Here is a 27621-nt window from a genome sequence, read left to right as displayed (position 1 = left end):
GGCGATAATTCCCACAGTCTGTAGTTGCTCCCCATTTATGGAGAGGGATGACTGTGGCAGTGCACCATTCGGTAGGGACAAAGCCTGAGGTGAGGCTGTGACTGAACAGGGCACACAGATGTGGTGCCAGTTCACTTTGTAGTTCATTTAGAACACAGCCAGGGATATTATCAGGTCCCATGGAAGCTGTATTATTGGCCTTAAACAATGCAGCTTTAAACTGTGCAGCAGTAATGCTGGGTCCCTGGCATTCTTCCGGTATTGTGATTGGTCCTTAAGGGGGAGAGAGGGGTAAAGTTGGCACTGAATCTATCGGCCAGTATGTTGGCAATATCTGTTGGCTCAGTATAGGCGGTACCATTGTGCAGTAATTCAAAGCAAATCTGGGTACTACCGTGGAAGTTCTTGATATAACTATAGAAAGCTTTGTGATTGTTTTTAGTGTATGCCACAATTCTGCCTTCATAGCTGGCTTTAGAGGAGTTGATGAGGGAATCTCAAATTTTTGTTGAGGCTAATAAGGGAGTTTTTCTAATCTTGGGCCTTCACGTTTTTCCTGTAACAGTTTATTCCTTCTGTTGTAGAGTTTATTAATGGTAGGGGACCACCAAATTAGCTTCTTTTTTTGGAGGAGAGTATTTTGGTTCTGTTGGGTATGGCTAGTTCCATGCATTTATGTACATGTTTGTACAGTACACTGGTGTATGATTCTGCAGTCATACAGCTATTTTCCATTGGCATGGGTGCCGTGAAGTTAGCCACCTTAGTTTTTAGGACCTCAAAGTCAGCTTTGGAGAAGTTTTTCATGGTGGTTACCTTTGTGGGGGGCTGTGGGTGAGATGTGGATTTCCATGGTGATTAGTTTATGGTCAGATCTGACCAGGGAGGGATTGACTACTGGTGTAGAGCAATGGTTTCCCATGCTAGTACTAACCAGGTCAAGGATGTTGCTTCCTCTAGTGGGGGTCAGAATGAACTGGTCCAAGGTATTGGAAGTGATGAATTTCAGGAAGTGTTGGGCCACTGTATTGGTGCTTGAGTAGTTCTCCCAGTAGATAGAGAGGTAGATGAACTCTCCTAAAAGCTGTTAGTATTTTTCCATTTTTGAGACAGATGGTGGGGAGCTTGATTCTCTATTTTCTGACAGACTTTAGCAATCGGCATGGGGAAGGATGGGGTACCAAAGGGAGTTTGATTGAAAAGAACAGCTTATTTGATCTGAACCCAAGTGCTGAAAAAAAATGTTACAGACTGGCCTTAAGAATATCATGCTTGAAAATAAGGACATTCATAAGCGTACAGCAGCTTGGGTCAAAGATCAATAGATAGTTTTGCAGTTGTGTTATTAGACCTGATGTCAAATGTACTAGATACTTGGGTCAATAGAGGTTTTGAGCTGTCAAATGGTTTCTATTTGGTACTGAGAAAGATCAGATGATTAGTGGTGAAGCCAGATAGACCCAAGATGCACAGATGTGTAGTGAGAATGTCCTAGTTAATGTTTCTGTGTCAGATGCATTAATTTACCACCTCTCATATATCAAGGGAGGTTATTACTATAGAGTCTGAATGGACCAAGTTCAAGACTTTAATAGCTGAGGTAGTGACAAGAAGCTGCGGCAAAATAAAGTTATCAAAATGACTTTTGTATGGCCTCAAAAGTTCTGGCAAACCATTATATGACTTGAAAATGGAAGGTGGGGCATTGTTCAAGCTTTTCTTAGCAAGGGTAGACAAACAAATGCTTACATCAACTAGGGACATTGTTGAGCAGTAGTAGGAATAGTTTGAGCTCCTGGACCCATTCGTCATACCATCCTCTGAGAAAGTAGCACTAGATGGGGGGAATGATATCCTTTTCAATTGATGAGGTCAACGTGATAATTAAAGAGGTCTGCTGACACAAAGCTGCAGGAGCAGATGAAGTCTGTCTAGAAATAGTGAAGGTACTGAACATTGTTGTAGCACCATTGCTAACACCTTTTCAGTGCAACATGGAAGACTGGGTAAAGGGAAGGCATTGGCTAGTACCTCTGGATTAGCAAATGGAGGCAGTGACCATAGGAATCTAAGTTATAATTATAGAAGTCTAGCACACCTCGGTCTCCATGGGAAAGCATATGCCAGGGAACTGGAAACATGACGTCAACTGACATCTGAACCTCTCATTCATAAGCAATACATAATACATCCTGGCCAATAAACACTGGATCAATGCTTTCCACTTGCACAGGTTTTGGAGGGGTCACTGGAGTATGCAATAAAATGTACAAGTGTTTTATGAACTTCAAGAAGAGATATGAGCATGCATTCTGCGATGTCATGTGATAAGTGCCACAACTGTATGGAGTCCCAAGGCTATTCTGCATCCCATATCAGTTACTGGGTTTAACAAGTAAAAGTTCCATCCACAATCTCAGTGTTAAGCTAACGACATTCAAGGTAGGTGTACAACTCTGCCAAAAACGTCATTTGATTCCTCTTCTGTTTTGCAGTTTTTGTGGATGGGATATCAAAGTGCAGCCAAGCTCTGGAAAATGTCCAGTCTAGAGAGTATGAAGGTTACAGCTTTGATTTTTGCAGATAATGTTGACCTCTTAACCAGAAGAGAATATGATGATCATCATACACAAGACTGAAAAAGCTTGAAAAAATGTACATCTGCAAAGTAGAAATCATGGCTCTCTCCTGAAAAAGGTGAACCTCATGAGTGGTTATAAGCTATGAGTAGTGTTTTAGTGTTTCAAAGGATAACATTGAGGACAGAAACCATGGAAATGATGTTCCTTTGCAGAGAAGGAGAGTCACTCTCCAAGAAAGAGTAAGAAGCACAGTAATCTGGAAGGATGGCATCACAAGTGTACCTACTACCTCTCTATGCTCAGAGAGTGTCTGTTTGGGTGGTTTGGACACCTTGTGAGAGTGGCCACTGATTCATTCCACTGGGAATATATCAGGCACCACCCACGGACAGGTAGCCCTGGAGAAGAACAAGAACACATCTCCAACTAATCAAGCCGGGGCCCATAGTAAGGTGCTGATCCCCTTAGTTAGCACACTGGGCCACTGGGCTGAAATATGAATGTTTTGTTGAGTTACACCCTATGAGCCTGGGTATGTCTAAATGATTCTGATACTTGCCACAGAGTTAAAATAGTTCAGATTAAAAAGCAGACTTTGCACAAGAAACTCTTTTCCTTAGGTATTTAATTCACACTAATATCTGTCCTATAACACTCAAGACCGTTTCAGTTTCAACAGCAGGTAAACTTCCTTTGGCAGTTATACCAGAGGGATTACTCCCACTTGTAATACAAGTGGTTTTCCACAATTAGGGAAGATTAAATTCAAATTTCTTAACTTTGCTAATATCCCATTAATCATCATGTATAATGTGTCCACTGGATATAAACAGTTGAATGATTAGAGCAATACCACCCACACTCTATTATTTTTGTTTCAGTCATAACTTATATATTTATTATTTCAATATTCATTTCACACCATCAAAGTTTCATTAATACAGTAATATTTACCATATGGTTTCATATTAAAGCTTGAAGATCTCAAAATGTATTTAAATAACCAGGTTTAGATTTTAATGTTGTAGCTGGATGTGTTTTTGATGAATTGTTTAAGCTACTCATATTTGCTCACAACTTTTCACTTGACTAATGCCATCAAACCAGCACTTCCTGTGCAAATTTAAATTTACTTTCTCAGACGATGCCACCTGATAGTTAACATTTAAGATCTTTCTGAAACAAACCCACATACACTTAAGTGCCCTCCACACAGAAACGTGCACATGTGCGCAAACACACATGTAGATATATATGTATATATATATATATATATATATATATATATATATATATATATATATATATATACATATATATATATATATATATACATATATATATATATATATATATATATCCCATCAGTTGATGTAAAAAAGTAGATTTTTTTTGTATGATGTTCCAGTTTTCGTAAACTCGATCATAAGGTCTCATCCGTCATAGGAGTTTCTGAAAACTTGATTATCTGACATAGATCAATATATTATATCCATATATATGTTCTCTACCATCTTGCTCAGTCCTTATTTTTATCCAAGGGAATGAATACTAGGATTGTGTCCCTGCTAGGAACTTCCTAAATCTGACATTCTTACTATTTACTATTTGATACATCTTTGTGCCCTTCGCATAGAGTCCTTAACTATTGGCATAATGTTTTTTTTAAGTATATTATAAATGTTTTTTATATGGGTTTGTAGTCGTTAGGGGATGTCTCATATGTAGTAACTCTAATGAGGTAAATCATGTTGAAGCTCATGTCATTCACATACTGCATATAGTAAGAGTGTAACCAATTCAATTTCTTACCATTCTGTTTGATGGTAGTCTTTACCATGTACTTTAAAGTTTTATTACAGTGCTTGACTAATATATCAGTTTAAGGGGTGAGCACCAACGTTCTTAACTGTTACACAATGGAAGACTGACAAAACTGCTGTATTACCCTGTCCAGAAATGGGGCTTCCTGGTCCATGACTATATTCCTAGATAAAAGTAACACTAGCTCTTTGGCTATTGACTTAACATTTTTTGTTTACAGGGGTATTACTTCAGGAAACTTAGAGAAGCATAGTCAGATTCTCAACATCTTTCCAAACACCAGCGCAATACAATTCAGGCCATGCTCAACTTTCATCACGTGTTTTAAATGGTTTTGAAACCAGCAGTCGATGCACTGTTTCTTCTTTCTCTTTGTTTACCTTATGCAGCCAGTCAGTCCTCATCTCAAAACATTGGTGTAGGCCGAGGTCAGTCCTCGTCTTGAAACATTGGTATAGGCCGAGGTCAGTCCTCGTCTCGAAACATTGGTGTGGGCCGAGGACAATGTGCTCATCCATTTATCTTTCTCTTCTGGCTAAATCTTCTATGGTCATGTATTGTCCTTCCACTGTGCCTTCTTAAAATTTTCTTTATTTGAAAATCTGCACAGTCAGAAACACTTTTAAAAGGATACTGATGTGAAGTAGAGGATATGACCTCTTCAGCTATTAATAGAAATGTTTCTTCTCGTTTCTTCCTCTGCAAAAGGCAACCAATGACTTTTTTCTGCTTTTTATTTTGGCAACACCATTTCTTGTACCTAAATGGTTTCCATCTCTTTAAGTACCTGCTGCAGAGAGTCTTTTATATGACTAACCCTCTGGTTTAACCTTACAGAGGGAAACCTTGGACTTTGTTTAGGTTCCTTTTCTTTTGTTAGTAAGTTTATCATTACAGTTTTCTTCTTTACTGCCTCCACACAGTCACCCTTCATTATTTTAATGACTAAAGTCTTCCAACAAGTTTCCATATCAAGCAAATTGCATTCTTCCCTTCCAGCTTTTGCACTACTTTCACTAACTTAATAACTCAGGTTTTCTGTTAAGGCTCAGACATGTTTTTATAACATAAAGGTTATTTATTCTATACTTTACAGGCAAAACCAGATTTGAATTCCTCTGAAATTTCTACACCTGTCCCTCTCTTGTTTTGTCAGGACTACACTGTGTCTGGGTGCTGGTTTTACTAGGGTATATTCAAGCTACAGAGACTGTAATAATTTCTAAAGTGGTTTGAAATCAGTGACGTCTTGACCAATTATGACACTGTACGTTAAATTAGGTACCAAAGCTACAGTATGTAGTATTTTAACCAGCATAGTTTGAACTTCTGCATATATTACGTCCTTCCAGTCATATCTTGCTTCCACCTTCCTACTATCATTTATTTTATGTCTACATATTATATAATACTATATGAAATACGTGATATATCAAGCCAATAAAAAAATAACCCCACAAACATTATTTAATACAGTAGTCTCCACATGTCCCTAACACTTAGGAAAACAAACTCCAATGTCACTGCAGCTTGAATAAATACTGTTCTACAAACTACACCAATATAAAATAAAAATGTGCATTTTATTCTCCTTTCAGTGAAACAGCCATTAAAAAATCTGAGAATCACGATTCAAGTAGTTGTGATTCACACATGACAAATTTTGTGTTGCCCATAGGCAGGCACTGTTCAAACACAATAGATTCTGACAACTTTCCTAATATTTGACTTCAAGTGCTTTAAGTTACACTATAAACCTCTTTCTAGATTTCAATAATCAAACACATCCTGCTACGGAAAGCTATGCCTCTAAATTCCTTTGAATCCTTATTGATGGGTAAACAAAACATGCATTTCAATCCTGAATATCTAGACATAAAGTATACATATATTTGCAATGCACATTCAGTTTTGTAGGTTTGAACAATTAAAATATCCATGGTAGCTCAAGACTGAATGAATAACATGATGGCAACTGGATCGCTGGTTTAAAGATTTTGTTAATTATTCACAATTTTGCTACTTTCGAAAATGCAGGCTGTAAAAGTATAATGACAAAATTTGAAAAACCTGAATGTAAGAATATACTTAATGGCCTAAGACCATAATTTTCAAGGGAAATTGCTTATAAAACTTTGTTATTGATGCAAATGCTGTATCTAGATAGAAACTAACAGCTGTCTATCTGCTAATTTCAATTCTACTATAGCTTTTCATTTCAGAAGTAATTTGCACCCCCCCCCCCAAGGCATTTTCAAAGAACAGTACAAATACTTTCAGTTATTATGGATATTAACCACACTTAGTCCAACACATCTTTTATTAAGCATAACAAAGCCTAACACTATTTTATATGGTATCTGCACAGCCTTGTACCTCTACGCACAGAAGCATCAGTCGGGTCTATATTAGAAGACCGAAGACGCATTCTTTCGAATGCATCTTGGTTGAACTTAAAAGGCTGAAAATGCAAAATGACAAAGTGGCTGTTAAGCGAATTCTTTCCCTGGGAAAGAATTTGCTTGGCCGCTACAGTACTTTACTGTTTTTGGCACTGTAGTGCAGTCTTGGAGTTGGTATATTTAAGTAAGGGAGGTATGGGGGATGAAGCCCCTCACTTAATGTAATGTTTGAAATTGTTTTTTATTTATTTTTTTTGTTGGAAAAAAATCGCTGTTCTGACACTTTGTCATTGTAAGCTTTCGCTTACATAGGGTCGATTAATCACTGTTCACTTTTTTAAGTGTTCTGTGATCTAATATAGACCCCATCAGTCAGATTCCATCCATTGTTGCATGGACTAACTCTCTCAGCATTGCAGATGGTGTTTTTAGACTTAAATGACCATTTAAATCAACAAGCACCATGACCTATAATGTTGGTTAGTGACTTTCTTGTCAGCACTGTTTCCTAGAATGTTTACAAGGCAATTAAAACTTTAATTGACTGTACAATGCTGCTTAGGAATAATTAGTAAAAGAAATGGAATTCCCACTGTAACACTACTTTATAGACGCTTCTGTATTAACGATGGTTAGAGATTGTTCTCTCTGCCACATTTAAAGGGACACAGGTGATAAGAGTACAGTAGCAAGAAAGGTCAAACACATTTTCTAGCTATTATCGCTTAAACTTTGAAAAAAGTTATGTCAGCCTTATATTGCCACAACAGGTATTTAGGTCTAAAGAGAAAGACAATACACAAAACTAATTACTCATATGGGTTTGACATCAAATATGTAATGGTAGTTAGATAATGTATGTGGTGAAAGTAAAAGGAGTCTGAAATGTAGCATTGTGTGGCATACCTCTCAAGTGCACCTCATTACGAGGAACGTACCTCATTTGGGGTCTTAAAAAGTTCATGTTCCTCAAAGTTCATCAATGTTCCACATTGAAAGACTGCCACACATTCAGTGTTAGGAATTTTTTTAAAGGAGTACAACAGGTTTCTCTAATGTATTCCTCAACTTCACGGCCCTTTTCCTCCCTATTTACATTGTTCTCTGTAAAGCAACAACAATAAAGCATTTACAATTTTTATAATTCCCCTTACTTCTGTAACAGAAGCCTACCTTCTTGAATAAAGTTCGCTGGAGTCGCCCAATTACTGACATCATCAAGGCCAGGCAGTGCAGGTACTTTTTTTTTTTAATCAGTTCCCTCCCCCAAAGTGACATCACCACAGCCGTCATCTGATTCTAACTAAAATTATAAGACCCACCCATTCTGTGATGTCATGGCTCCCTTGTCCTTCTCCCAGCCTGAGTGCTGTTCATTTTATTCAGTAGTAGTGTAGTAACACCAATGTTTGGAAACACAGAAATTTGGTATGCATACTTGTACATTCTGCATGGCAAATGATGCTTAGGTGGTGTATCGCTTGCATACTTCTCTGTTGTATTTGCACCAGATACAGCTAGTGTGCAGTGCGGGAATAGAAAGACTAAAACATTACCCTGGTATCAGAGGTGGCAGTGCAACATATTCATAGTGGCTTAACATGAGAGTAGCTCTAAGCAAGCACCATGTGAAACCTGAACAAGCACCTAGAATTATGCAGTGCAGCTTCCACACCTTAAGTCTGAAAATGAATTCACATACTCACATGAACAGGAGTAGCTGCATATTGATGGCTAAATGTGTATGGGCATGTTGGGTGGTTACTACACTACAAAACTGGTATGTAATGGTGGAGATATTTGGAAGACATGAGCAAACACACCAGTATTTTAAAGCCATAGCACCAATTGAACTGGAGGCTGGCAAACAGATTTAGTAAGGGATTTTGTCCATGCATAAATATTTCAACAGTGATTCTTTGCAGTGACAGCCATTATCTGATTCAAGGTAAGTTAACCTTGATGTCCTTTATTTAAAAAAAAAAACAATAAAAAAATTACTTTGTTATCAGTGACTTCTGGACACAAGAAAAATGAAGGGGAAAATATAGCAATGTGGGTCTATTAAGCCAGGTCACAGCATTTATCCTCAGCCTGCTAGAATCAGGTGCAACACCAAAAGTAATCAGAAAATCAAAGACCCCAAATCAAGTACATTTTTAAATATTAGTGTTACTGATTTAGACATTTTGAAAGAATAAGAAAATATGAATTAATATGCACTTTCTAAAGTAAAATGAGAATTCAACTGAATACTAACTTCATACACAAATTATTTTTTGGTTTCCTAAACATCACAAAATAGGAGAGAATTTTGGAGGTTGCCAAACTAACAAGGAACTTGTCACATTGATCCAAAAGGTCAGAATGTACCAGGACTTCTCAAATGATTTGATAAACAGACACAGGACTTTTGCCAGCATATAGAAAATGTGTTTCAGGAATACTATTATAAACTATTTTATTTTTCTACTACATTGTAGATTGGATGGTATTTAAAGAGAAAGCTAAAACGTATTTAACTTTCTTGCAAGAGCAAACTACTCACTGATAACCTCTACAAAGCCTAAGGCATTCCCTGCACCAAACAGCTCAGTCAGTATAGACATCATGCCTGCCTCAACTACCACTTCAGAGAATCTGCTAAAGAAGGAGGTAGCAAGCAGCTGTCAACTACCCCAACGTTTAAGAAGCTTGAAGACCTGGAGTCTACTGACCTGCATGAGAAAAAGTTGGACTGCTCATTAGTTGATGAGGAATGGACACTCTTGACCCAACCACTACAGAATGCTTGTGTTAAACTGGCACACCATTTCTTTTCAGGCAGCCTTGCTAAGAAGGACAGTGATGCTGTTAGTGAGCAATAGAAACAAAAGTGACCCCATACTAACAGCTGGCTTTGTGTTCATAGGTTCATAGGTTCATAGGTTCATACTAGGCTATCTGCCCTGGGGCATTTATAAGCCTAGCCCGATTGTGTTTGGCTTACGCCACCCCTTGATTTGAGTATACTGTGCCCTTTTTAAAGTTTAGTTTACTGTGCCTCTGTCTAATAGTGACACGGAAGTAATCCCTGGGACAAACCTACGATCCCCCATCCACTCATCAAGATTCTTCTTGAAGAGAGTCAGTGAGGTGCTCTGCCTAACATGAATTGGAATTCTATTCCAGAGTGAAGGGAGCCTCTGGGTTATGAATCTGTCCCTCCAGCATGTTCTATTTATTTCTGTGCTGAGGTTCAAGTCCCTTGAGCGCGTAGCTCTAAGGGATTTAGATTTACTGAGGTGGAGCATGTCCATTAATTCTGGGTTGGACATAGCTTTATATGTCAGGCATAGATCGCCTCGAAGTAGGCGGTATGCAACTGAGTAGAGCTGGAGTTTTTTTAACCGAGCAGCATATGGCATCTGTTTGAGTCCCTTGATCCTCCTGGTGAGGTACTTTTGGGGTCTTTCTAATTGCTGCAGGTGTCGGGTAAGGTACATCCCAAAAGGGGCATTGTATTCTATGATGGGCCTGATGAGGGATGAATAAAGGGGCACAATTACCTCTCTTGATCTAGATGTGAATCCTTTCATGATGAGGTGGGCTATGTAGAAGGTCTTTCTAACCACTTTGGCAATGTGGTTGCCAAAGGAGAGATTGCTATCAACTTGGGTCCCCAGATCCCTAATTACTTTCTCTGTACTTAATGGGTTACCACCTATGTGGTAATTTGTGGGCACATTGTTTTTGCCAAAGGGTATGATTATACACTTTTTGGCATTTAGCTTTAGACCATGGCTCTGGCACCAGTTATTCGTCTCTGCGAGACCTTTTTGAAGGATGTTTGTGTCAGCTGGAGAGTTGATTATGGCACCCAGTTTGCAGTCATCTGCGAACTTGGTGAGCCATAGTCCTCCCACATTGGCCTGTAACTCAGAAAAGTAAATACTGAACAAGAGAGGTCCCAGGAAAGAACCTTGTGGGACGCCACTTGTGACCGATTTCGAGTCTGACATGGCTCCAGCAACTCTGACTCTGTAGGCTCTGTCTTTGAGCCAGTTTGCGACCCATCTTGTGACATAGGGGTTTATATTTAGGCTGGATAGTTTATCTATGATGCCCGAGTGGGGTATTGTGTCAAATGCCTTTGTGAGGTCCAGATAGGCTGTGTGGACTACCTTCCCTTCATCTATGGCCTTGGTGACTGTTTCGAAAAAGTCGACCAGGTTCAAAAGGCAGGATCTGCCCTTGACGAATCCAAATTGGATAGGATCTAGTGTCTGTAGGTCCCCAATGTCTTTGTTTATGAGTTCCATGATGATCCTCTCCATAGCCTTGCACACTAGGCTAGTCAGACTTATGGGGCAATAGTTTCCAGGGTCCGTAGAGACGCTACCTTTGTGGAGTGGGACCACTGTTGCTGTACGCCATTCTTTGGACACATATCCTGTAGTGAGGCTGAGATTGTACAGGAGTTTTACTTGAGGGATTAGTTCTTCTTGGAGTTCATGTAGGACGCAACCCGGGACGCCATCTGGTCCCATGGAAGCAGTGTTTTTTGCTTTGGAGAGGGAGGCCTTCACCTGAGCATCAGAGATGTTTGGGGGGCTGCACTCTGCCAGGATAGATACTTGCTCTTTTGGGGGGGAGGGGTGGAGAAGTTTGCACTGAACCTGTCTGCCAGGATATTGGCGATGTCTGTGGGTTCAGTGTATTTTTTGTCGTTTAGAATCAACTCAGAACAAGTCTGGGAGTTGCATCCCAGGTTCCTAACATAACTGAAAAAAGCCTAATGATTGTCTTTAGTGTCCTGTGCAATTTTTCTCTCGAAGCTGGCCTTGGAGGATTTTATGAGGGATCATAATTATTTGCTAGTACTGATCAGAAATGCCTTCCCTTTTAGGGATTTTGCTCTATCATGTAGTAGCTTCCTCCTTCTGTTGTACAGTTTATTTATGGCTGGGGTCCACCAGACTGGATGCCTGCTTTTGGATGACTGGGTCTTGATTTTGTTTGGGATAGCATGATCCATGCATTCCTGGAGATGTCCGTAGAATACGTTTATATAGGATTCTGCAGTTTGGGCCGTAGTTTCCACTGGCCCTGGGGCCTTGAAGGATTCCACTTCAGTTTTGAGAAGTGTGAAGTTCGCTTTTGAGAAGTTTTTCACTGTGGTTTTCTGAGCTGGGGTGGGGTTGGGATGTGGATATCCAGTGAAATTAATTTATGGTCTGATCTTGCCAATGAGGGATATAATTCTGGTATGGAGCATAGAGTCCCCATGTTGGTGGGAATGGTGACTAGTTGTTCCATAGCATTTGAGTTTATAAATTCCAGGAATCTTTGGGCTAAGGTGCTGGGGCTTGAGTAATGCTCCCAGTCTATGTTTGGGTAGTTGAAGTCACTCAATATAATGGTGTTCGGAGAGATCTTCATATTCTCCAATGTTTTCAGGAAAGCCGAGTGGGATTCCTGACTTTGAGAGGGTGGTCTGTAGGATGCTATAAACTGAAAAGCAGTCTTGCCCACTGTCAGTTGCACATGGATGGTCTCCAATACTTCGTGCAATGCCACTAACCTGGAGGTGTGGATATCCTTGATAAATATGGAAACTCCCCCTCCTTTTGTGGTTCAGTCTGGGTTTTGGGGCCGAAAAACATGATATGAGGTATAACCTGGTAGTGCTGGGGTGATCTCTGGAGCCTTGAACCAGGTTTCTGTCACTGCACAGATATTGATGTTCTCCATACTGAGGAGAGCTTTGAGTCGTGCATCTTGAGGTTAAGGCTTCTGGCGTTTAGCAGCATTACCCTTAGTTTCTTGTTCCTTGTGCTGTCTATGGAGGTGGGTTTGACTTTTGAGCCTTGCCTAAAAAAGGCACTATGGGGGTGGCAAGAGCCTTTGCCAATATCCGAAAGCCCAGGGGTGACAGGTGCAAGCCGTCCCTAGTGAAGCAACATGGCTTGTCGAGCATGTCATCCCAGGCTGACAGACACTGGATCCCCTTTGAATGACACCAACATTTTAGCCAATTGTTAAAGTCGATCGTTTTGTCTTTATACTGTGGCATCATTCTAGGTGAGGGTAAGATGCTGCTCAAGGTCAGGGTCATACCGGCCTGGGCTACACGATCAGAGAGCTCCTCTATGTCTCTTTTCATGTAGTCGAGGGAGGTACGTCTCAGGTCATTCACGCCAGCATGTACAATGACTGAGTCATATTTGTATTTGCTTTGGAGTGACCTGAGTGCTTGCTATGTGGCGGATCCTAGCGCCGACAGGCAGCTCACTGTGACCTTCTCTTTATTCAGCCTGGTGAGCAGGACGTCAGTGTGTCTGACAATAGAGTCACCTATTACAAGAGTATCCGGTGTATTATTCAGCCTTAAGGGCTGTGACTGCTTGGCACACTGACTTTGTGTGCTATGTGTTGTACATGTTTTGTTTTGGGGTAGAGTTTGCTTGGATGTCTGTTTTGGAGGTCTCTGTTGCTTAGGTAGATTTTTATTTAGAGCCTCCGAGTATGTTTTTGTGTTTTTATGTGTTTGGTTCGCTGTTGTGGTGGGACTATGTGATACTGGAATTGTGTTGTGTGAGGTTACCTTCTCCTCCTGACTGGTTACACCAGTTTTGAGATGAGAGAGCTCAGCCTCCAGTTTGGCTATATGGTTGCATCTCTCACATATATTTGAACCTGTTTGGAGGAGGAGAGGGTTGTCCGTGTACATGAGACAGTTGTAACATTGCCTCAAAATTCCCAGATTCACCAGCTGGACTGGAGAGGAAACCATTGACTGACCTTTGGACATGCTAGAGTAATATAGGGAACTGAATTAAAATGGACCAATAGGGGACAAGGTAATCGTAGAGAGTATAAGAGTAAGTAGTGCTTATGGTTTATTAGTGCTAACTTGTAAGATTACTTATTTGGACCAGTGAGGGGCCTTAGAATGAGAATATGGTGTTTAATTTGAGAGATAGAGCAGTTCTAAGGGAAAAAGTGAAGAGCAGACTTTGTGGAGCCAGGAATAGTTTAAACCCAATTAGGCGACACTGCCCGATGTTGTGCTACGTGCAAAACCGCGCAAAACCACGAAAAGAGGGTTTTTAAGAGAGGGAGATCAAGGAGTTTGGAATTGACCCAAAATTGCCAATAAAACTACAGTTTCAAGGCAGTAACCACTCCCACAGGGGCAGGCAGGCTGCTCAGTGTTTATCACTGCCACTGATGAACACAGAGCCTTCCCTTTAGCCCAAGCAAACAATGGCCTCCAAGAAACTTACAAACAGTTCAGAACAGCAAATCTGTAACTGAACTTTTTTAAATCTCAGAAAAGTGGGAAAAAAACAAGATTTTTTTTTTTTAAGGAAAGCAGAGGTTCACAAGTATCAACAAGTTAGAACAGTGCAGTAAATGACCCCACACTTGAGTGCTAGGCCAGAGACAGATAAAATGCAAGTTTTAAGAAAAAAACGATTTTAAATGCAGAAAAACTTAAATAATCTGAAGCAAAATACTTAAAATCTCAAAAGTGGCTCCTTTCTTCTCTCAGCGTTTTCTCCTCTTGGTGGGTGCTTCACCAACAGCCAACAAGCAGGAAATTCAGTAATCAGCTCTAGGTTGTATTCTAAATACAGTTACCAACACAGAAATCAAGTTTAACAAGCCAGAAAATGCTCAAAAGTAGGCGGCAATGCAGAAAAACCTAAAAATAATCTGAAGCAAAATACTTAAAATCTCAAAAGTGGCTCCTTTCTTCTCTCAGCATTTTCTCCTCTTGGTGGGTACTTCATCAAAAGCCAACAAGTCCGAAAAGACGCCAAAACCACGAGGCAATCGGGTTTTAAGAAAGGGAGATCAAGGAGTTTGGAATTGACCCAAAATTGACAATAAAACTACAGTTTCAAGGCAGTAACCACTCCCACAGGGGCAGGCAGGCTGCTCAATGTTTATCACTGCCACTGATGAACACAGAGACTTCCCTTTAGCCCAAGCAAACAATGGCCTCCAAGAAACTTACAAACAGTTCAGAACAGCAAATCTGTAACTGAACTTTTTTAAATCTCAGAAAAGTGGGAAAAAGCAAGATTTTTTTTTTTTTGTTTTTTTTTAAGGAAAGCAGAGGTTCACAAGTATCAACAAGTTAGAATAGTGCAGTAAATGACCCCACACTTGAGTGCTAGGCCAGAGACAGATAAAATGCAAGTTTTAAGAAAAAAATGATTTTAAAAATAAGTGCACGCAGGAAATTCAGTAATCAGCTCTAGGTTGTGTTCTAAATACAGTTACCAACACAGAAATCAAGTTTAACAAGCCAGAAAATGTTCAAAAGTAGGCGGCAATGCAGAAAAACTTAACAAATAATCTGAAGCAAAATACTTAAAATCTCAAAAGTGGCTCCTTTCTTCTCTCAGCGTTTTCTCCTCTTGGTGGGTGCTTCACCAACAGCCAACAAGTCCAAAAAGACACCAAAACCATGAGGCAATCGGGTTTTAAGAGAGGGAGATCAAGGAGTTTGGAAGTGACCCAAAATGGCCAATAAAACTACAGTTTCAAGGCAGTAACCATGCCCACAGGGGCAGGCAGGCTGCTCAGTGTTTATCACTGCCACTGATGAACACAGAGACTTCCCTTTAGCCCAAGCAAACAATGGCCTCCAAGAAACTTACAAACAGTTCAGAACAGCAAATCTGTAACTGAACTTTTTTTAAATCTCAGAAAAGTGGGAAAAAAGCAAGATTTTTTGTTTTTTGTTTTTTTTAAGGAAAGCAGAGGTTCACAAGTATCAACAAGTTAGAACAGTGCCAGTGCAGTGTTAATTTTATATAAAGTACTAGTTTCCTTTCCATGTTGCGATCCTCTATACCTAAACATCAGTTGTCACGCCTAACTCGTTTGAATGAACTCATCTTGGTTAGTTTCCCTTCCTTGTATACTATATGTAAGATTTAGTAAGTTGTCAGTGTAAAACCCTTTTTGTACAGTTCATGGCACTAAAGGTTTGCTTATTAAGAGTTAGTATATCTAATCTACTAGTTTTATTTTGGTTCTCTTGTCATTTTTTGCATCTACTAGTTGCTTGAAAATCCCAGGAAGGGAGGAATTCTTAGTGTTTTAAGACTGTTTTCTGTTTTCCCCAATTCTTTTTATTGGGGCCATGTATCCTTCTTTAAAAGGCCCTTAAAAAAACCCGTCCCCAAAATTAAAAAGGGGTTTTGGGCCTTAAAAGGAATTTTGGAATGGAATTTTTAATTTTTGGGGATTTTCCTTAAGGTAAAAGTCAAAATTTTTTAAAGGGGTTTTTTTCTTTTGGGGTTATTAACAAGAAACCCACTGAAATCCCAGGAAAAAAATTTTTTTAAAAAGTTTCAATGGGGGCCCCCTAAATGTTTGGGGGGGGACCCAGGGAAAAAAACCCGTGAAGGTGGAGAGTTTCATGGCCTCTCAGATTGGGCCAAAAGTCTGGGTTTAATTTCTTTAGAATTACTTCCCAAAAATCCCGGGATTGCATCCCCTCCAACTTTCTAAAAACTATAATTCTCTTTTTCGTGAATATTTTTCCCGTGGCTGAGATTAAACATTTATTTTCAGTGAAATTTTTTGGCCTGTAACTCAGAAAAGTAAATACTGAACAAGAGAGGTCCCAGGAAAGAACCTTGTGGGACACCACTTGTGACCGATTTCGAGTCTGACATGGCTCCAGCAACTCTGACTCTGTAGGCTCTGTCTTTGAGCCAGTTTGCGACCCATCTTGTGACATAGGGGTTTATATTTAGGCTGGATAGTTTATCTATGATGCCCGAGTGGGGTATTGTGTCAAATGCCTTTGTGAGGTCCAGATAGGCTGTGTGGACTACCTTCCCTTCATCTATGGCCTTGGTGACTGTTTCAAAAAAGTCGACCAGGTTCAAAAGGCAGGATCTGCCCTTGTGAATCCAAATTGGATAGGATCTAGTGTCTGTAGGTCCCCAATGTCTTTGTTTATGAGTTCCATGATGATCCTCTCCATAGCCTTGCACACTAGGCTAGTCAGACTTATGGGGCAATAGTTTCCAGGGTCCGTAGAGACGCTACCTTTGTGGAGTGGGACCACTGTTGCTGTACGCCATTCTTTGGACACATATCCTGTAGTGAGGCTGAGATTGTACAGGAGTTTTACTTGAGGATTAGTTCTTCTTGGAGTTCATGTAGGGCGCAACCCGGGACGCCATCTGGTCCCATGGAAGCAGTGTTTTTTGCTTTGGAGAGGGAGGCCTTCACCTGAGCATCAGAGATGTTTGGGGGGCTGCACTCTGCCAGGATAGATACTTGCTCTTTTGGGGGGGAGGGGTGGAGAAGTTTGCACTGAACCTGTCTGCCAGGATATTGGCGATGTCTGTGGGTTCAGTGTATTTTTGTCGCTTAGAATCAACTAAGAACAAGTCTGGGAGTTGCAACCCAGGTTCCTAACATAACTGAAAAAAGCCTAAGGGTTGTCTTGACTGTCGTGTGCAATTTTTCTCTCTCAAGCTGGCCTTGGAGGATTTTATGAGGGATCATAATTATTTGCTAGTACTGATCAGAAATGCCTTCCCTTTTAGGGATTTTGCTCTATCATGTAGTAGCTTCCTCCTTCTGTTGTACAGTTTATTTATGGCTGGGGTCCACCAGACTGGATGCCTGCTTTTGGATGACTGGGTCTTGATTTTGTTTGGGATAGCATGATCCATGCATTCCTGGAGATGTCCGTAGAATACGTTTATATAGGATTCTGCAGTTTGGGCCGTAGTTTCCACTGGCCCTGGGGCCTTGAAGGATTCCACTTCAGTTTTGAGAAGTGTGAAGTTCGCTTTTGAGAAGTTTTTCACTGTGGTTTTCTGAGCTGGGGGTGGGGTTGGGATGTGGATATCCAGTGAAATTAATTTATGGTCTGATCTTGCCAATGAGGGATATAATTCTGGTATGGAGCATAGAGTCCCCATGTTGGTGGGAATGGTGACTAGTTGTTCCATAGCATTTGAGTTTATAAATTCCAGGAATCTTTGGGCTAAGGTGCTGGGGCTTGAGTAATGCTCCCAGTCTATGTTTGGGTAGTTGAAGTCACTCAATATAATGGTGTTCGGAGAGATCTTCATATTCTCCAATGTTTTCAGGAAAGCCGAGTGGGATTCCTGACTTTGAGAGGGTGGTCTGTAGGATGCTATAAACTGAAAAGCAGTCTTGCCCACTGTCAGTTGCACATGGATGGTCTCCAATACTTCGTGCAATGCCACTAACCTGGAGGTGTGGATATCCTTGATAAATATGGAAACTCCCCCTCCTTTTGTGGTTCAGTCTGGGTTTTGGGGCCGAAAAACATGATATGAGGTATAACCTGGTAGTGCTGGGGTGATCTCTGGAGCCTTGAACCAGGTTTCTGTCACTGCACAGATATTGATGTTCTCCATACTGAGGAGAGCTTCGAGTGCGTGCATCTTGAGGTTAAGGCTTCTGGCGTTTAGCAGCATTACCCTTAGTTTCTTGTTCCTTGTGCTGTCTATGGAGGTGGGTTTGACTTTTGAGCCTTGCCTAAAAAAGGCACTATGGGGGTGGCAAGAGCCTTTGCCAATATCCGAAAGCCCAGGGGTGACAGGTGCAAGCCGTCCCTAGTGAAGCAACATGGCTTGTCGAGCATGTCATCCCAGGCTGACAGACACTGGATCCCCTTTGAATGACACCAACATTTTAGCCAATTGTTAAAGTCGATCGTTTTGTCTTTATACTGTGGCATCATTCTAGGTGAGGGTAAGATGCTGCTCAAGGTCAGGGTCATACCGGCCTGGGCTACACGATCAGAGAGCTCCTCTATGTCTCTTTTCATGTAGTCGAGGGAGGTACGTCTCAGGTCATTCACGCCAGCATGTACAATGACTGAGTCATATTTGTATTTGCTTTGGAGTGACCTGAGTGCTTGCGTTATGTGGCGGATCCTAGCGCCCGACAGGCAGCTCACTGTGACCTTCTCTTTATTCAGCCTGGTGAGCAGGACGTCAGTGTGTCTGACAATAGAGTCACCTATTACAAGAGTATCCGGTGTATTATTCAGCCTTAAGGGCTGTGACTGCTTGGCACACTGACTTTGTGTGCTATGTGTTGTACATGTTTTGTTTTGGGGTAGAGTTTGCTTGGATGTCTGTTTTGGAGGTCTCTGTTGCTTAGGTAGATTTTTATTTAGAGCCTCCGAGTATGTTTTTGTGTTTTATGTGTTTGGTTCGCTGTTGTGGTGGGACTATGTGATACTGGAATTGTGTTGTGTGAGGTTACCTTCTCCTCCTGACTGGTTACACCAGTTTTGAGATGAGAGAGCTCAGCCTCCAGTTTGGCTATATGGTTGCATCTCTCACATATATTTGAACCTGTTTGGAGGAGGAGAGGGTTGTCCGTGTACATGAGACAGTTGTAACATTGCCTCAAAATTCCCAGATTCACCAGCTGGACTGGAGAGGAAACCATTGACTGACCTTTGGACATGCTAGAGTAATATTGGGAACTGAATTAAAATGGACCAATAGGGGACAAGGTAATCGTAGAGAGTATAAGAGTAAGTAGTGCTTATGGTTTATTAGTGCTAACTTGTAAGATTACTTATTTGGACCAGTGAGGGGCCTTAGAATGAGAATATGGTGTTTAATTTGAGAGATAGAGCAGTTCTAAGGGAAAAAGTGAAGAGCAGACTTTGTGGAGCCAGGAATAGTTTAAACCCAATTAGGCGACACTGCCCGATGTTGTGCTACGTGCAAAACCGCGCAAAACCACGCAAAAGAGGGTTTTTAAGAGAGGGAGATCAAGGAGTTTGGAATTGACCCAAAATTGCCAATAAAACTACAGTTTCAAGGCAGTAACCACTCCCACAGGGGCAGGCAGGCTGCTCAGTGTTTATCACTGCCACTGATGAACACAGAGACTTCCCTTTAGCCCAAGCAAACAATGGCCTCCAAGAAACTTACAAACAGTTCAGAACAGCAAATCTGTAACTGAACTTTTTTAAATCTCAGAAAAGTGGGAAAAAAACAAGATTTTTTTTTTTTTAAGGAAAGCAGAGGTTCACAAGTATCAACAAGTTAGAACAGTGCAGTAAATGACCCCACACTTGAGTGCTAGGCCAGAGACAGATAAAATGCAAGTTTTAAGAAAAAAACGATTTTAAATGCAGAAAAACTTAAATAATCTGAAGCAAAATACTTAAAATCTCAAAAGTGGCTCCTTTCTTCTCTCAGCGTTTTCTCCTCTTGGTGGGTGCTTCACCAACAGCCAACAAGCAGGAAATTCAGTAATCAGCTCTAGGTTGTATTCTAAATACAGTTACCAACACAGAAATCAAGTTTAACAAGCCAGAAAATGCTCAAAAGTAGGCGGCAATGCAGAAAAACCTAAAAATAATCTGAAGCAAAATACTTAAAATCTCAAAAGTGGCTCCTTTCTTCTCTCAGCATTTTCTCCTCTTGGTGGGTACTTCATCAAAAGCCAACAAGTCCGAAGACGCCAAAACCACGAGGCAATCGGGTTTTAAGAAAGGGAGATCAAGGAGTTTGGAATTGACCCAAAATTGACAATAAAACTACAGTTTCAAGGCAGTAACCACTCCCACAGGGGCAGGCAGGCTGCTCAATGTTTATCACTGCCACTGATGAACACAGAGACTTCCCTTTAGCCCAAGCAAACAATGGCCTCCAAGAAACTTACAAACAGTTCAGAACAGCAAATCTGTAACTGAACTTTTTTAAATCTCAGAAAAGTGGGAAAAAAGCAAGATTATTTTGTTTTTTTTTTTTTTTTTAAGGAAAGCAGAGGTTCACAAGTATCAACAAGTTAGAATAGTGCAGTAAATGACCCCACACTTGAGTGCTAGGCCAGAGACAGATAAAATGCAAGTTTTAAGAAAAAAATGATTTTAAAAATAAGTGCACGCAGGAAATTCAGTAATCAGCTCTAGGTTGTGTTCTAAATACAGTTACCAACACAGAAATCAAGTTTAACAAGCCAGAAAATGTTCAAAAGTAGGCGGCAATGCAGAAAAACTTAACAAATAATCTGAAGCAAAATACTTAAAATCTCAAAAGTGGCTCCTTTCTTCTCTCAGCGTTTTCTCCTCTTGGTGGGTGCTTCACCAACAGCCAACAAGTCCAAAAAGACACCAAAACCATGAGGCAATCGGGTTTTAAGAGAGGGAGATCAAGGAGTTTGGAAGTGACCCAAAATGGCCAATAAAACTACAGTTTCAAGGCAGTAACCATGCCCACAGGGGCAGGCAGGCTGCTCAGTGTTTATCACTGCCACTGATGAACACAGAGACTTCCCTTTAGCCCAAGCAAACAATGGCCTCCAAGAAACTTACAAACAGTTCAGAACAGCAAATCTGTAACTGAACTTTTTTAAATCTCAGAAAAGTGGGAAAAAAGCAAGATTTTTTTGTTTTTTTGTTTTTTTTTTAAGGAAAGCAGAGGTTCACAAGTATCAACAAGTTAGAACAGTGCCAGTGCAGTGTTAATTTTATATAAAGTACTAGTTTCCTTTCCATGTTGCGATCCTCTATACCTAAACATCAGTTGTCACGCCTAACTCGTTTGAATGAACTCATCTTGGTTAGTTTCCCTTCCTTGTATACTATATGTAAGATTTAGTAAGTTGTCAGTGTAAAACCCTTTTTGTACAGTTCATGGCACTAAAGGTTTGCTTATTAAGAGTTAGTATATCTAATCTACTAGTTTTATTTTGGTTCTCTTGTCATTTTTTGCATCTACTAGTTGCTTGAAAATCCCAGGAAGGGAGGAATTCTTAGTGTTTTAAGACTGTTTTCTGTTTTCTACAGCACATTCATACAATTATCTGTAGCTATGCTATCTTACTGTGTAAAGAGGTAACTGTAAAAATAACTTCAGTGCCCTAACAATTAACATAAGGGGTTTAGTTTGAAACTTAAGAGGAATTATGTTAATGGATATTTATATTAATTGAATAGGGCTATTGTTTCATTACAAGAAGTAAAAGTCACTAAATCCTTTGTTAAATGTTTATATGCTATTGATGAGGGCTTATAATAACAATGAAAACTCATTTCACTGAAAACATCTCCAGAAAAAATATATCCTAAAAGCATGTTTTTGCAAGTGGGAAGCCACCCTGAACCCCATGTGGGGAGGGGGGTTACCACAGAGAAAAGGAAAAAAAAAACAACACAGTGAATCAGTGCTGGAGAGTGTACATGGCCATCTACAGATCTGGGGGTACAACATGATACTGACCATCACAATTCACACATACTTCGGTAGACTTACTTCCCCCAATAACTCCTGTGATAAGACATGACATCACATACTTTCTACACAATTCTATACACTTCTACATTTTTCAGTGAAATGAGTTTCCAGTGTTCTGAGTATTCAACCACATTTGCGTTTCAGTGAAATGAGTTTCAGTGTTATGATAGGGACTTGTTATGGGCAGACCTGCTTTATATAATCTTGCTAGGTCACCTAAATAGTGGGTGGTGAAGTGGAATAATTCATAAAGCAGAGAATGAATTGGACCAAACCAACACCATGCAACTCAGAAGCTGAAGTTTACCAAATTGCTCTGGCCACCACAAGTAAAGTCCCGTGAAAGAAACAAGTCAGAACCAGCTAAAAAAACTTTAATAAATAAAAAAAAATGAAAACATCAAAATTCATAAACTTGAATTTGATTTGTATCACCTGCAAAAGAAGGTCAAGTTTGCCCCTTTGGGGAATTTATCCACTGGAGAAAAGGATACGTTCTACTTCCTTTTTCTAACAATAGATATATCAGGGTCATGAAACCTGACAATGGGGGTGGTACAGTGATATTTGATCCCATTGACTATGTAGGTAAAATGTTCACCATGCTTCAAGATTTGGGCACATATACTCAAGTATCTCTAAATGAGGTTAACTTCATCTACAGGAGAAACAATGTCTACCTCCAGGATTTGTTGTTGCAAGGGGTGATCGACGAAAGAAGTTTTCAATTTTCTTAACAACCCCAACACAGTGACTCCCACAGTCTTTGGGATACAAAAAGTACACAAAGCCATTGTTGACCCCCCCCCCCCAAAGCCAACTGTAGTGGCACAATAGTCAAAAATGTATTCACTGTCCATTTACAATGACCTTGTATGAAAGCCTATTTTTCCAATATTCCCCACCTATTCAAGGATTCTTGGGATTTTTAAGTAGATTCAAACATGAGTTTTGTTGCAACAATCTGGGATTTCTTATCATTGATGTTGTTGCTTTGTTCACTTGTATACCCCAGGATATCAGTTTGAAACTTTTGGTGACACTTTCCTCCATTATACTTTTTTAATCAGGAAAAAAATACATTAGACTGCTCACTGATCTCATGGGCCTTATTTTGGACAACAATTTTGTGTTGTTTGAAGGAGAATTTTACAAGCAGATCCGCAGGGGGTGGCCATGGGTGCTGCCTGCGATCCATTATTTGCCAATTTAGGTTTGTATCATTGGGAAACTATTTTTATTTTTAATGCCAGTCCCTATTTTCCTTATTGTAAAATGTATCTCAGGTACCTAGATGATATTTTCATTTTATGGAATGGACCCAAAGAAATAGTGTAACAATTTGTAGGGTGGTGCCTGAATTCTATCACATAATTCTTGCATTTCACTCATGCTTACAATGAAGAACTGTTAAATTACCTAAATGTCATGATTTACATTAATGAAGATACATTTGTATCCAACATTTACTGTAAACCCACCTCCAGTAATTCCTATTTACATTACACAAGTATTCACCCTCATAAACAGAATGTTGGGTTAGTGAAAGGACAGTTAGTCAGGCTTTTCTGTATGATTTCAGATAACAACCTCTATCTAAATGAAACCAACAAATTGAAGAGGATGTTTTTAGAGTTACTCAGGTCCCCTGTTGGCCAAACATATCAAAGAACTGTCACTGTAAAGAACCTCCAGGTTACGACCCCTATTAGGCAATACATCAGAGTCTCCAACTCCCATTGATTCATCAGCTGATAGAAGGGCAACCAACTCATGTGATAGGGCCCTGTTTTTAGTGTTTCAATGTCATACACAGTAGGTTTTTAATATTATCTACAGTAACTGGAATAGTTTTAAAACCAACATGGATATTTTGGAAGAAATTAGGGGAACAGCCACTTTTTGTCCACAAGACTGGTAGAAACTTAAAGAATTTACTGGAAAAATTCTCAGCCATCCAGCAAGAGTACTACAGGGACAAAAAAGGATACCACCAAATGTGGGAGATATGTCTACTGTTCCTTTATATTAGAAGGTGACAGAATATCTCTGGATAACACCTTTGGAGACAAGGTCCAGTTATGCCAGGGCAACTGTAACACCAGTAAAGTGGTTTATCTAGCAAAATGTGACTCTTGCCCTGCATTTTATACTGGTAAGATAGAGAAAGCTTTTAATATGAGAATCTATGAACATTTATATGATATAAGAATAAAAACTTAAAAAATGCCCTGTACAAACAATCTCTGTCATGTGAACAATTTAACAAGTTTTTATTTGTAATTTTGGATACAGCTGTGCCCAGTTTGAGGGGTGGTGCCTGGGAAACTAGCCTGGAAAATGGGGAATTTTACTAGCAGATGATGTTGGATGCAAGCTACAAACCAGGTATTAATGAATATATTTCAATCCACCCTGTTTTAAAACTGAGGGCAACCAAGCTTTGATTTATTTTATCTTTCACTTGACTTTTATTTTATATACTGTATAAGTAAAGGTACACTTTTATCATTGGGAGAAGGGATCGATACGAATATTTTTTTTAAGTTCTAGCCAGCAAAAAATCTGATTCTGAGAATCAAGGATTATTTGTACATGAACTCAGAAATGATACCCAATTGGATAAATTTTAAGATATTCCCCAAATCTTAAAAAGAAGGAAAAGCAATAATTTTAGAGTGCTTTCAGTAAATGTGGGCAGTATTATTAACAGTGTAAGAAGGACAAGGATACTGGAATGACGTGCCAGATGTGATATGGATGTTATTCTATTAGTGGATTCCTGACAAGTGAAGAAGGACTGCAAACAGAAAAATTGTGGGGTGTAAATATATTATGGAATTTAGGAAGTGAGCATACTGGAGTGGGTATGTTATGTAAAAAAATAAAAAAAAAACAGTGACAATACTAGATATAACATTGGTAAGGGTGGGAAGGTTAACTATGTGATGTGGAGCAAACATATTTAATGAATTATTGTGTTATATGCATTTATAGCAGTAAGGAAAGAGTATCTGTTTAACCTAATATTATACTATGTGGTGGCTAACATGAAAATTATAATTGCAGAGGACTTTAACTGTGATTTAAGAGGAAATGCAAAAAGAAAAGGAAGGATGTAAACATTATATAAAGTGATAAAATTCTGTAAATTAGCTCTGTGGAACAAAATTTAATGGACTCAAAGAATCAAGGATCACTTGGATCTGAAATTATTTTGTATTATCGGAAGGCTTGAGAGTAGCAGATGCCAATACAGTTTTGATGGGTTTTTCAGACAATTTAGCAATATGGATTGAGGTGATGGAAGAAAGGAAGTACATTAAAATAGGAAAGGGAATAAAAAGAATAAATGAGAAATTATGGGATGAAATTAGAGAGTGGGAACATCTGAAGTTATGGAAGGATCATATAACCATGAACGACTGCTATAAAAACGTGTCTGAATGGTGGATTGGATTTAAAAATAAGTAAAAAATGTTTGTTTCAATGACAAGATGATATACGAAAGGAAAAGAAAGTGAAGTATGGGAAATGTGTTGGAGAATTTAGAGAATGATGGTATTATGATATGGATAGAGAAATATAAAAGAAATTGAGAAAAAAATAATGTATTACTGTCTAGGCAGAGTTATTATTCACAAGGGAGAAGAGAGGAGGTATCTGTATATTTAGGAAAAATAGTAAAGGAATCTGTTGGTATAATAAGGGAAATGAAAAATGTAAAAAGAGAGGCAAAATAACACAAGAGCAAAATATGAATATTGTAGTATAGCAAGTAGGAAATATGTATAAGAGTAAAAAGTAGGAAAATAAGAGAAGATGGTAACTAAAATAAATATTCAAAATGAGTTAAGAAAGGATTTGAAAAAGAAATTACTATTAATGAATAGGATGAAGTTCTTAGGAAAATAAATATTGATTCAGTATCAGGGCCAGATGGTGTAGGGTATGGAATGTACAAGAATTAATAGATTGGCAAATAGAATATTTTGTAAATATACTGACTGAATGATTGAAGGAAGGATCTGTTTGTCCTGGACCCCCTTTAACTCATTAACCCCGAGTGCCTTCTTATGGCGCCTCTGTGCTTACACTCGAGCACGCCATGAGAAGATAGCAATTGCAAGCTGTTACCCCCCGACTGCCTTCCACAAGTGTGAGAAACAGTAGTGCAGATCTGTAGTAGATCTTAATGTAAAACACACTGAAAACTTAACTGAACTTGTAATTTACCCCATGTAGTTAAGATTCAGCATGTTTTTACATTATGGTCACATTAAACTTTTACTTTAAAATCGGCTGAAAAACTTGTTAGTAAAGCAAGTGGTGGGAGCCAACTGGATTCTTGCAATTCAAGCCACCACTTGCGTAGCACCTAAGCATATGTCTGCCACTCTCTGTTATTCCCCGATGGCTTCTCCAGAAACTGTTAATGAACACAGATAATCTAAATGTCAATGCTATTAATGCAGTTTCAGAGCTCTTTTCCTTTTAGTGATATTTTCGTTTCTTAATCTGGACGACCTTATTAAAAAGTGGAGTGTCCTAGAATGAGGAACAGATCAGTGCTTGTCTTGCATGGGAAGTCCTGACAGTAATGCCCAGCTAGCAAACCTTCATATCTTATTCATGTGCAGGATCCCATTATCTAACAACTCTATTACACTTTGACTATTGTGTGTAAAGATGCTTTATTACGCTGCTGACAAGTTGCACTTTAACTCTAATAGGAAATTTCAGGGTGTTTTACCATATCATTATTTTTATTTATTTATTCTTTTAAGTTTTTAAGGAGGGTGGGAAAAATAATGCTCTTATTAGACTGTGATGATTATTTGTTACGTAGGGAAATAAACAAACTAGGTGGTTTAATTGATCTTTATTTTCTATCTTTTCAGTGAAGTGACTGGCAAAAAAAAACTGCAAGATATTTATCTGCAGTATCAAATGCTGCAACCCACATAATACTTCTGCTGGCTAATAATCAAGTCATGTATGGTTACCAAAGCAGGAAATCTGCAAACGACTTACTCCATGTTCTTTACAGTGCGACGACTGTACACTGCCTGTGCAGATCTTCCTGCAAAAATTTTTTTCACATGTCCTAAAGCTAATTATTTTGCAATTCATTTTCTTTGGTTTTGTATGGATGCCTTGCCATCTCCCATGAAAACAGAAGTTTTGCACAAGCATAAAACCTGGTAGTAAAATTCCATCACACCAAGGGAAGTTTTCTAATTCATACCGCCACTTTATTAACATTTAAGGTTTCTTCCGAATAACAGTTCCTATGCATATGTGTAATGGGCAGGGGTGGAAGTGGTGCATGAACTAGGAGCTGAAAAGAATGGACTGCAGTGTATTAAAATGTTCAGTTCATATACAGTTTACATATGGGGCTGAAAATGTATTCAAGGTTTCCTGTTCTGGATGTGCACGTTTTGCATTTTCATTTGCTTTCATAGGCTACTTTGACTTTTCAGCAAGTTACAGATAAGTTATTGTGTGTAATATTATATCAGTACATTTCCAGTAGGCTGATTTTATCAT

General features: G+C 39.3%; 1 protein-coding gene across 1 annotated transcript in view; it reads right to left on the bottom strand.

The window, feature by feature from the left end:
* Nucleotides 1-27621, bottom strand: part of ROR1 (receptor tyrosine kinase like orphan receptor 1) — a 1703739-nt gene that overhangs the window by 978225 nt on the left and 697893 nt on the right. The window lies entirely within an intron of this gene.

This window comes from Protopterus annectens, chromosome 10.part0, assembly GCF_019279795.1.
Source record: "Protopterus annectens isolate FY-2018-M chromosome 10.part0, PAN1.0, whole genome shotgun sequence".
Taxonomy (NCBI): Eukaryota; Metazoa; Chordata; order Ceratodontiformes; family Protopteridae; genus Protopterus; species Protopterus annectens.
This window is presented reverse-complemented; position numbering and strand designations above follow the sequence as displayed.